The sequence below is a fragment of the Halichoerus grypus genome, chromosome 12 (assembly GCF_964656455.1).
Source record: "Halichoerus grypus chromosome 12, mHalGry1.hap1.1, whole genome shotgun sequence".
NCBI lineage: Eukaryota > Metazoa > Chordata > Mammalia > Carnivora > Phocidae > Halichoerus > Halichoerus grypus.
Window position 1 is genome coordinate 98318499 of NC_135723.1, and position 13110 is coordinate 98331608.

The following is a 13110-nucleotide window of genomic DNA, read 5'->3' on the forward strand; positions in this document are numbered from 1 at the left end:
TTACCCTCCTTCTCCACTTTCATCCTCTCTCTGAGAATTTGCTATTGTAAATACCGTTGTTGTGAACAGAAACTGTCATATATTTTGAATATTTAGCTCTGTTATCGGTACATTTTTTTAACATGTAAGCTTCTATTTCTGTTTTAAGATGTTTGCCAGCATCTTTTCCTAGAACCCTCAAACTTTCATATTTAAAGCTTCATTTGGTTCTTCCCCCCCGATGATTAATAATAATAGTAAATAAAGCTAGATCCAGTCATTATCCTCAGAAACTTACTACTTACCCGTAAATCAAAAACAGTGTTTTTCTTAATATTCTGTACTCTAATTCATGTTCTTTATAACTCTCTTTGCATTCATGTTTAGTTTTTCAAAATTTCAGTAAGCATCTGTGCGGCAGCGTGTGAAGTTTGAAGTCCAAATAAGGAACACCTCCTGTATTCTTCCTAGCACTAGTTTTGTAGTTTTATCAAAAAGCCATTAAGCTTGTTTACATAATTTGTGCTTTATAAAGCCCTGGGATTTAGCTGATCAAATTCTATTATCCTCTATAATGGTAAAAGCTGTTCATGTCTTTTTAATCTAATATTTATAGAGAGCTTGTTACTCAAGTTTCTAAGCACTTGCACTCAGTAATATCATTTTATTTATTATTATGCTTCTCAGAAGTTTCAGTGGGGAAGTGCGAGCAGCAAGGAAATGAGTCTCTTCGTGGTGTGCGTGGGTCCTGGTGGGAAGTATCATGAACCTCCCCCACCGTGCCTGCTTCTATACCCTACCCCCAGCAAAGCAAAGCAGTTCCTTCTCTAGCATATTCATTTTCTTAGCAGCTTACAATTTATTATCTCACTGTTAACGCCAGTCAGGAGTCAGCCACAGGTGAGCTCGTCCCCTGAAGGGTCTCCCAGGCTGAAATGAAGGGGGTCAGCAGGGCTGTGATCGCCTCTGAGGCTTAGGATTCTCTTCCATGTTCATTCGGGTTGTTGACAGAATTCAGTTCCTTGTGGCTTTAAGACTGAGGGCCCCATTTTCTTACTGGCTATTGGCTGTGGATTGCTCTCAGCAACTCGAGGCTGCTCCCAGGTCCCAGTGGTGAGTCCCTCCCACAGCCTGGCCGTTGGTGGATCTCTCTGGTCTCCAGACTGTCTTTCAAGAGCTCACTTGATTAGGTCATGCCTACCCAGGATAATTACCTGCTTGATGAACTCAAGTCAACTGATTGGGGACCTTGCTTACATCTGCAAAATCTCTTTACCTTTGCCATACATAGTGACCTAATTACAGAAGTGACACCCATCATATTCACTGATCCCCCACATTCAAGGAGCAGGGATCATGCAGGGAGTATATGCGGGGTGGCAGGAATCTCTGGGCCATCGTTGTACTCTTCTTACCACACCTAGCTCCGTACACCTCTGTATAGTACTCGTAATTCCAGCTACATTTATTCTTACCTTCTGAGCAACAGTGCAACATTTATTTTGTAAAATATTAAGCCTTTTTTATTATTTGTCTAAGAGTTTTTAGTATAGTGTTCAATATAGGAAATTTTGAAAATATGAAAAGCAAAAGTAAAATTGCTTACCAGCTACAGATATGAATTGCTAATATGTTAGGAAAGGTGTCATAAAGACTTTGCATTATATAGTGAAGCTATATTTATTATTGAGAACAAACTGAACATCAGGCATCATTCTAGGTAGATTACACACATTAATTCATCCATCATCCAGTACTTCACAACAACCCCACAGAGTAGGTAATAACACCCACTTCCCTTTTTTTGGATGAGGAAACTAAAGCTCAGAGATACTAAGTCCTGAGTCACACAGTAAATCTCAGTAAGTTATGGAGATTGACTTCTTAGGGTTGTGTGATTCAGATCCAGAGTTCCTAGTTACTATGTGTGTGTGCATGCATGGTAACGTGCATCCATTCAAACTCTGCTCCTCATTTTGGATTCTGTAGTATGGTCGGTAATATGATCTCTGAAATGAGCACCTCTTACTCGTATTTTTTCATTATCATTATCATCAAAACTTCCTTACCCAGCTCTAATTCATTATCTGTGGTTTGGACGCATTTTTGCGGTAAACTATTTACTTCTTAATTGTCCAAATAATGCCTTGGGGTTTTTAATCAGCGAACACATTTTAAATGAAATCAGCATCTAAACCATTAGGCAATTATCAATTTTAGCTCTAAATTCAACTACGAGTTAATATAATTTTCTGAGAGCTTTATAGGATAAGTTGTGTATTTCCTATCTACATAGGTTAGTCATCCCTTAGGATTTGAGCCCGACTTTTAGGATAATTAAAATTCTAACACCAACATCTAGTCACACTGTCAATGGAACATCTTACACCATTTCTAACAAAATCTGGTGTGAGAATGTAACAAGATTGAATGGAATTGTACTGGGGATCATCTGTAGTATTTAGTGTGCTTATAGTGCCTTCTTCTTCCCTTTTTTGCAAGGAAACCAGCTAGAAACAAGGACACATGCGGCTCTGTTAGGCTTATTAACATTCGCAGGCCAGGTGCTGCTACGCTTCCAATCCCTCAGTGTTCCCAGATGTCATGAACTATTTCTCTGATGAATTCACGGCCTAAAGTGTAAGCCTCAAAACACTGGCTTCTTCCATTTTATTCCCTCTGCTCATTTTTATTTTTTCTCATCACCAGCTTTTTCTCTCCCCCGTCTGTCTCCTGCCCCAGCACACCTCCTCTGTTGTTAACCCGCACGCAGAATAGCTCTCCTCCGTGTCTTCTTCAGGCACATCTTCTCCTCTCTGCTGACCTCTCACAAACTGTCTTTGTTAAAAAACCTTTGTAATCACTCAGTAACTCCTGCCTCACGCGCTCAGCTATTTCAGTTCCTCACAATCAGTATAAATCTTTGAATTCAATTCTGTTCATACAGCTTCAATTGAAAATCTAGGAACCAACTCACTGATCAAACACAGCCTGAAAAGAGAGCCCTTCTCTGTAACTGATTACCCACTTGCCCAAAACTCCCTTCTGGAGTCACGCTCTTATTCCACAGATGGCTTCCCCTGCCAGGCTTTCTTTCAAATCTCTTCATTGTGTGTCAGTCACAGTGATAGGTTAATACTACAAAAGTTCTCAAATGGTTTTTGAACTTAAATCAAGAAGAGGAGAGGAAAGCTGTAAGAGGTTGGGTGAGGCCCACGCCACCAGACAGGGTCCGGGAGGGGGTGCAGGATGCCATGGAAAATCAAGAAGAAATGGCTGAAGAGTGGTAACGAGCCCCTCAGGATCTCCTCTGGAGCTTCCAAAATGGCACCCCACATGCAAAGGCGCCCACCTCCAAATATTTCTACACACCTACCTAGACAGTATTTTTTTTTTAAAGATTTTATTTATTTATTTGACAGAGAGAGAGACAGTGAGAGAGGGAACACAAGCAGGGGGAGTGGGAGAGGGAGAAGCAGGCTCCCCACGGAGCAGGGAGCCCGATGCGGGGCTCAATCCCAGGACCCTGAGATCATGACCTGAGCCAAAGGCAGACACCCAACGACTGAGCCACCCAGGCACCCCTAGACAGTATTTTAAACACACTGCCTTCTGGTGCTAAAAGCAATGCCTTTGTTATGTGCCCCCCCCCCCATGCCTCCTCAGAAGGCAAGAATGGCTTCCCATTGTCTATGGCGAGAGAGTGTCTTTGGTGCCTCTGACATCTGGGGTCTGAAACTCTCATCTAGTCCACTGTAATCAGCTCCTCCTTCAGGCAGGAGGGGGAGAAAAACACCTTGGAAAATCCAACTAAGGTCAGCTCATTGCTTTGTGATCAGAAACCAGAAAGCACAGGAATCATTTTGCCGGTCTACACTAGAATTCCTTCTCTTCTGCCTGACTTAAAGCCCCTATGTGTGGGTTTCTGTCTCCAAACCCTGCCTTTTTCAGTTTTGTGGGTCATCTTTCCTTCCTTCTGAGGAAATCCATTTCCATATCAGAAGGTTCCCGGCAATTTTGTTAGGAGAATCTCATATAGCAGCTAATTTCTTTTTTTTCTTTTATCTTATCTTGGTCTCATTGATGCAACCAAGAAAGTTAAAATAAACTGCACCCACTCCATGTTGCCTAAACTGGCAGATATTGGAATCATATCTCCTGGACTTAGAAGCCCTGAAGCTCATCGGTGCCCTGCAAATGACTGCCACACGTTGACAGGTGTCCCGTTTGTGAAGAGTGAGAAAGTAATGAAGTTGTCAAAAATCTCCTTATTGCATTTATGGACAGAAGACTCTGTTAGGGCTGAGCTCCCTTCACATAATTATTAATCTCGTGTCCTGTTTTTACTCCTATTTTTGAGCAAAGAAAATCAACATTAAAAGGTGAGACTAGGCAAGAACTTGCTACATCATCATCATCATCATCCATCATATTAAAACCAAATGCACACAGAGTATGTGTGCATATAATATACACTACACTCTAATTTTTTAGGAGGGAAGAAAGTTAAATGCCAGTGTTTATTCACCATCCTAACCTGGAAATCCTTATTCATTTTTAATCCCTTAATTTAATACCATAGAAGCAAATAGTTTTTCAAAACATGACTTTTAAATTTATTGAAATCTGTAAATTTTAAATATCAATTAATGTTTCCCTTTTATTTAAAGGATGTCATCATTCTTAGTGCTTATTATTGACTCTGTGTAAGAGGTAATGTGATAGAAGCTTTCATTTATAGTATTCCATTTATTACTTACAATAACCCTGAGAGGTATTAGTGTTCCAGTGTCGGAGACATGTGAACCCTGACACAGGTTTTAATATTTTCAAACAGCCAATGAGTGTTTAAACACATTATTATCTATGGGGGCATCTGTAAGACCATTTATCAAAAGCTATTCACTTAAAGAATATGGGTTTGAATGAGAGACTTTCTTATCTTTTAATGGCATAAATTTATCACTTTTCCCTTTTAATAGATAAACATTCTGAGAAACCCTCATTCTTATAATTAAAATAATGTAAATTATTATTAGTAGTAGTATTTTAAAATTTTCTCCCCCTGTTTCTGATTTCCAGTTGACTCGAGTCTAGGCTGTGATCCAGGATGACTACTTTGTTCACTAATGAATGCAGCAGTGTCTGTATATAGTTGGCACTAATAAATGCACTGCTGTGAACAGACCTATGCCACTTTGGCTCTTTGAGTAGATAGAAGTAGCCAGCAATAGTTGGAGATAAACAGGTAAGCATGAGTAACTTTTTCTAAGTCGGTACTAGGTAACAAGTGTGAGACAAGTCTGCCCCTCCTAGAGTTAGAAGACAGATGTTATTAGCAGTGGGTTCAAAAGTTGTCTATACAACCTGTTCTGTAAGCTTGAAAGTCCAAGCTCTTTATCCCTTTACATGTTCCAGCTGCCTGGTGTATGGACGATTTTCTTAGACCAAATATGAAAACATTCCAGAAGCAGGACTGAGTTTATAATTGGGATCCAACAACCAGAATCCTCTAATTCAGTGGATGAAGCAGAATGATTTAAGACTCCAGCCTCAGTCACCATTATGAAAAATAAAAAAATTAAGGTTTCCCTAGACTTTATCCTTTATCCTTTTGATTCAAGAGTAGGAAGAGTCTCTAAATTATTTTCACCAATCACCTTTGGTGAACACCAGTAATTTCACCGCTAAAAAAAAAACCCATCCCCCATAATGTAACTAGCAATTCAATGTATTTATGCTCATTAACAAAACATGAGGCCTTGAGCAGAGATAAATATACCTTACACACTGTCCACCTGTGAAATCTGGTCTTTTCACGAAATACTAGCCACCCACCTATGGTGTGTATGTTCTTGCTTAGATCAACCCTTGGGTATCAACTATCTCATACACATGAAATTATATCAAACTGTCTTTGTGGATGTATTTTAAGAGTAAATTACAGACCCCAGAACATATTAATTAACTGCCCAGGTTGCCTACCAAGTACTTGTAAAAAGGCACTATGTCAACATAAGTTAGTAAACTTGGGACAAATTTGCAAAAGGCGGTTACTTTAACATTAGCATGTTGGGTGATTGTTGTAAAGCACAACAATGAGTTATGTCTTCGTAATAATCATCAATAGTGTTACTGGGTTTATTCATCAGACTCCTGAATCACTCTTGCCAATTATCAACTGCCATTCCAGGCCAGCTTTGAACAACATTTTCCTTTACATTTTGTCTTGCTCCTTTCTTCTTTCTCATGGCCTTATTTTCAGAGCCTTACGGAATGTTATCCCTTGGATAGAAGAAGAGAGATCTGATATGACTCTAACATACTAATGTAATACGTTACCTCCTCCAGTGTATCTCCATTACAAAAAGAATAACAAGAAGACTCCACATATGAGGAAGATATTTTCAAACGAAGCTCTTTCAAATGCTCTCAAAATCATTCCTATCCATAGCCCCTGTTCTGCTTGTCTATACAGAAAATCATAGTCCAAGTGATTTTTTTTAAAGATTTTATTTATTCATCCATCTGAGAGAGAGAATGAGAGAGAGAGAGAGCATGAGAGGGGGGAGGGTCAGAGGGAGAAGCAGACTCCCCGCTGAGCAGGGAGCCCGATGTGGGACTTGATCCCGGGACTCCAGGATCATGACCTGAGCCGAAGGCAGTCACTCAACCAACTGAGCCACCCAGGCGCCCTGTCCAAGTGATTTTTAAAGGCTCTGTTATGTGAAGTTGTTTGTTGAGAGCTGGTAAACCACTATTTTTATTAACTACTCTGTCTTACTTTTGTATCAATATTGACTTTATAATAAGTCTTTCTTTTTTCCCTTCCCCTCACTATCCCATTCCATTTACAAAGGCTAAAGGAAGGTAAGATTAGAGAAAAAATTGAATTACATATTACATAGAAAATCACAAAGGAACACATACTTATTCTCTGAAAAGAGAATTAACCTGTTAGCATCATATTCCCAACACTTCCACTCTCCTCAAGTTCTGTCTTCTCTTTGAAAGCTCTAGATTCTATTTATTAAAAGATTCAGATTCCCATATATAATAATTTTTAGTACTTTGAAATCCTAATCTTCATTTGTATTTGAAAGTAAAATACTCCAACTCCTGTATAACATGGGAGTATTCCCTCCATTTTGGCAACACATCATTAGGGTCTGTGTATCATTAGGTGGGCAAGAACCCAGCTAGCTCAGAAGCTTCTGTGGTTGCTGAGATTTTTGTCATCATCTTGTTATTCATGGGTTGTCCGTCATTGCAATCTTGCTTAGATATTTTTGGTTAGTAGTGGAAAGTCAAAGGGGATAATAGTTATAGTGACTTAAGAAATTAGAAAGAAGTTGGATTTGGAGGAGATTTATTGTTAAAACCAGTGATATTTTCTTTCCCCCATTTCAAGCCCTGGGCAGAAACTTCATAAAAACATTGGAATGGACTGTCATGGCCCCATTGAGCATCTGACTCTGTTTGCAATGTCATTAAAATGAATTTTTGGTGCCAGTTCAATTTGCCTGTGGTTCTACAGACATGGTCCTATTCGTATTGATTGCTCTCCCTTTCATAGTAGTGGGATGAAGGAAAGAGGAAAACTATGTCCAAAAGTAGTCAATGTGTTAAGGCTTTCTTTTTCAGTGTTCCTGTCCCATGACATTTTAATAGGCCTGCAAGCCTATTAAAGATGTTCCTCGATGATAATCTTGCTTTAAAGGGGATGTTAATTTCTTGTGTCGTAGTGAGAAAATATTCAGTGTGCAAATGATTCCTAAAACATAAAAATCATGCAAATTATATAAGTATGCAAATCCTGTTTCCTTTAACAAAATTACAAAAAACACATTTATTTATATCATAGAAGTATCATTTTTGACAAAAATACAAATCTTCCATTTGCCTTTCATAAAGCGTGTTACCTTAACATCAAATTCAACTCTAGATTCTTAGTTTCTCACTGCAATTATTTGGGAGTATTGAATGTCTTTAATAAACATGCAGAAAAAAATAAGTTCTGAAATACCTTACAAATCCATCTCTTTTAACGTAATCTTTAAGTAGGCACTTGGACTTCCCAGTTCCTTCAGTAGATCCTTAATTGATGTGGTTCATAATCCCTTTCTAATTCTGGTCATTAGGCTTTTTTTAATTTCAATTTGAATAACTATGATTTGATTAGCAGCAATTTTAATGGTAGCTGTTATAGACTTCTTTCAGACATTAGACAGAATGTGAGTCATTTTCCACTCATATCAAATATCTATGTTTATTATTCTATGTTATCCCCTGGGTACAATTTTTAGAATTTTAATGTGTTTACTTAAGTTTATGTAATTGTTTACTCACTTAACTAGAATTTATTAGTGCATATTATGTGCTAGGCACTGGGGATACAACAGAAAAGACATTAAACATAACATCTGCTTGTGGGGAGCTTATAGTATTATAAATATGTGTAAAATTATTTCAAATAATCTAGCATAGCATTATATGAGTAGCCAAGTTATTTCTATCTGAGACATTGAATTATTAAAATGAGAAAAAGTTATAAATTTGTTAAGGTTAATATATATGTTAATCTATAGCAATTTCTGATAGATAAATCATTTATCTTAAGTCGGAATTTCCCAAACTTTAGTGATTTGTTTATCATCTTCACAAGTTTTGCAAAGCCCACAGACAACTAATTTATTTATTTAAGAAGTATTTTTGTCTTTCTTTTTTTTTTATTATGTTCATTTAGCCACTGTAGAGTACATAATTAGTCCTTGATGCCGTGTTCAGTGATTCATTAGTTAAGTATAACACCCAGTGCTCATCACAGCCCGTGCCCTCCTCGATGTCCATCACCCTGTTACCTCCTCCCCCTATCCTCCTCCCTCTCTGATTTCTCTCCCTTTGGATTTCCCTCCCTTCCCCTATGGTCCTCCATGCTATTGTTTATGTTCCGCATATGAGTGAAACCATACGATAATTGCCTTTCTCTGTTTGACTTACTTCACTTAACATAATCCCCTCCAGTTCCATCCATGTCGATGCAAACGGTGGGTATTCATCATTTCTGATGGTTGAGTAATATTCCATTGTATATATGGACCACATCTTCCTTATCCATTCATCTGTTGAAGGGTATCTCGGTTCCTTCCACAGTTTGGCTATTGTGAACACTGCTTCTATGAACATTGGGGTGCATGTGCCCCTTCTTTTTGTCTTTCAGTCAACTTCTGTTTTTTTAACTTATTCTTATCCAAAGCAACAATATCCATAAAATTTTGTGTTTGTTTTTTCCTAATGTGCTGTTAAAATACATTGCGGGCAAAAAACAGAACTAGTGTGATATGATATGATGCTTCTCCCAAGTCTCTGGTACACACACTGGGAAATTCTGGCTTCACAAAACCTTTGTACCTAATTTAAAATCATCTTTTTTGTGAAACTATTAACTTGTGTGGCTTTGGAGTAAGAATTGTAACTAGCACAGCCCACACATTTCAAAATCTAATAGCTTATTTAAATCCGAGGAAGGCTTATGCATGAGGACTTTATTTTATAATGCAAATATTGTAATTTGGTAGCAAATGATAGGCCTGGATCCTAATCTCTTATTTTGCAGTTGATTCATGTTGGCCCAGGTGTTCTTTATAATGCACATCTGATCTTCAGACATTCTCCTTCTTCTGTCCTTCCAACCATCACTCGGATTTCATATTTGATGAGCAATTACTATAATCTGTATCTTTGTCCCAGAAGAATGCAAGCTGCCCCAGCACATTCTAAAGTGACCCCCTACTCCCAACCCTGCTAGTTCTCTACCCAGTTCTGCCCTCCCCAGTTCTCTCCTGCTGCCTTCCCTTTACCACACCTACAGTCCTGTGTATCAGGTAATGATTTGTAGACTCTCACAAAACTTTGAGCTAAATAGAATCTTCATCACCTAGTCACACCCCATTTTACAGATGAGAGAATTAATGCTTACATTTTTGACAGTCCCAACTTAAATGCTGACATATATTTAAATTGGATTGGGCATATTCATAGAATGAGCCCCAATGATAAATTTTGAACACTTCCTAAAAACACTTTATATTGCTGTCTCTTTTTCAATCAGCTTACAAAATGATTTTGCCTATGTTACTTACATTATTTGTTTATCCAATATCTTAGTCATTCATCGCCCACATTTTAAGCCTATAAACAGCAACAATAATAAAGTTCTAATACTTAGCAAACACTCCTGTGTGCTGGGCATTGTGCTTTATGTGCACAAACCTCTCATGAAGTAGGTTGTATCCCCTTTGATGTGTGAGACAGCTAAGGCTAGGTAAATAACTGGCCTAAATTCAAGAATTATTAAGTAGTAGAGTGAAACCAGGTTTGTGTCACTTTGGAGGCCACCTCCTTTATCACTTCATTATAGCCCCCACTTTATTCCTGGTGCCATGCTAGAGTAATGAGACACTGTGTAAAAGTATAAGACACAGTGCTTATCTTTAGTAAGCCTTCACTCTAGTTCAAATGACAAAAGTAAAAATATTGTTCATCAGATTAAGACCTGAATAACTTTTGGCAATTGTCAAAATCAAAATCTATCTTCATAGGAAAAAAAATTCATGATCATTGATACACACTGTGACCCATGCTGTGGAGGTAGTTCCAGTGAGAACATTCCACATTGCTTTGGGCAATGACAGAATCGCTGAAATAAGTTGGTAACATGGCAAAATGAGTTTGTAGCGTTGTTTTCCCTCTTGGATGTAAGGACAACATGGAGCCTCTGGTCAACCAGAAAAAAAAACCATAAAGACAGATTCCAGTAGCTCAGAGTGAGCATGTAGGACTCCCCTAACAAAAAGATGGTGACATATCATCAGGGGAACTTCCCTTCTCCCATCTAAATCTAGGAAGTAATCATTAGCTCCAACTTTTAACAACTCAACAGTAGGTGCTCAGTTTAATTATCTGGAATAAACCAACAAGGATAGAAGTGTTTCCAGTGACATGAGTGCTATAAAAAGTATACATTATATACAAGGAAGAGACTTTATACATAGCGGGAGCTCAATGAATAAATGTTTCTCACTGATTACAGAAAATATAATAATAAAGCACTGCCATTTAGATAAATAGTTATGAAAATATGTATTTTTTCTCCTTGTGAGGATTTTTGGAGAAAAAGGAAGATAAAAATAATTGTTAATAGTAATTGTAGCTTGTTAAAAACTTAGAAGTTTATTGAAATTCTTAGCTAATAGACTTGTTACTTTTACAGAATTTTTATAATTGCTTCAAGTTCCAAACAAGTGAGTACGTATAATTGACAACCAACTGTAATAATGAGAGTTGTGGTCCTGGAAATTAGCTTTGTAACCTTGCTTCTTCACCCTGAAGAGGTTTCCACCAGCACTTGTAGATTGTACGTTCTTACTGAGCAGGTGGCATTGAGAGATTACATTAAGTTGGTTATGGATCATACTGTATGGGTTCACTTTACTAAAATGTAAACTCTTTTCAACAAATCTAAATCTGACAAAGTATGCCATTTTCATGCTGTATAGACTTAGCAAGAGGTTATAAGAGATTAGAGGTTAGTTGAGGTCCCGAACTCTGGCCATTGCAGATCTGTTAATGTTATTTAGAAGTATTGAAGTAAATGATATATATGGAGATGTTTTTATACATTAATATGTAGATATGGAACTACAGTACTTTGAAAAATACAAAACAAGTGTCATCAAACCTCTAGTCTTTACTACACACTCCGGGGTGTATCACAAGGAATAAATCATTCTCTCCAGGGATCCAGGAGTAAAGAAGGTCCCTGTGACATTAGTGGTTTATATGTGATTGTTATCACAACAGAAAAAAAATAGCTAATTATCCTCATTTCTAGCTTCCCTTATTAATTATGTCAGCTTCTTTCCACATTTTTCCTTATAGGATGTGAGTCTGTTTGGTCCCATTCGTTCTGAGCTAACCCTTATCCTATCCTCACTCTGCCACATGTACTGAAGTAACTATAGCAGAAGCGACTAATATTCCATCTTATCTTCATGCAAGACAATTTTCACATCCATTTAACTGCTGCTCCAATCCTCATAGCCTACTTAATTACTAGTGCTAATATCCTGTTTTTAAAAAAAAAAAAGAAATTGGTATGCAGGCAGCAAAATGCATTAGTGTGTTCCTGGGAAATCAGACACATCCCCAGGAAGTCTCATAAGGTGATATTCATTACCCTGGTGACATTATTATTGTCTGGAGACCTTCATTGTTGAAGGTAAGGTGGTGAAGTGCTAGAAGGGCAACCCATTAACTAAAACTCAGTAGAATGGTGTATAAAACTAAAAAGTCAATTAATTTATAATGAGAAATAATTATCCTCATGCTCAAAAGTGATTGCTTCTTCTCCCTATTGGCAGTCCTACATAATCAGATAATTTGGGAGCTTGAAATTAGTACAGAAGGAATTACATAAATCACATGAATTGATGACATCAAGCTAAGCCTGTTTGTTGCATCGTTTTACTATTTGGTCTGTTGACTAAACTTCCCTCTCCTTGGATCGTTTTTTGACGGTCGTCAGCTTGTGCTTCTACAACTCTTTTTTTCCCAAGCTTCCAAGGTGGAACAATACCATTCTGATCTGTTTTTTTCCCCTTTCCATATAAATGACCTCAAACAGAGTGAAGTTTGTGTATCGGTTGCAAAGTGTTTCAGGAGAGTTGGACTCTGAGGGTGAAGAAGTTCGAGGGCGCCTTACCCAATTCCTTGCACTTCTTTTCCTTGACAAGGATGCATCAGTCATAGAATTCAATGAAATTAAAAGCATTTTTTAAGATGTTTTATTTTTTCTTAATAAGTGGTGCATAAAATAATAGTGTATCTTACAATCCATGACCTCCTGAATTATCAAATATGATCATGTATTTTTTTAAGATTTTTTATTTATTTATTTGACAGAGAGAGAGACAGCGAGAGAGGGAACACAAGCAGGGGGAGTGGGAGAGGGAGAAGCAGGCTTCCCGCAGAGCAGGGAGCCCGATGCGGGGCTCGATCCCAGGACCCTGGCATCATGACCTGAGCCGAAGGCAGATGCTTAACGACTGAGCCACCTGGCGCCCCTGATCA

General features: G+C 37.9%; 1 protein-coding gene across 1 annotated transcript in view; it reads left to right on the top strand.

Annotated features, from left to right (window-relative positions):
• CNTNAP2 (contactin associated protein 2) overlaps positions 1-13110 on the top strand; it is a 1879707-nt gene that overhangs the window by 1224112 nt on the left and 642485 nt on the right. The window lies entirely within an intron of this gene.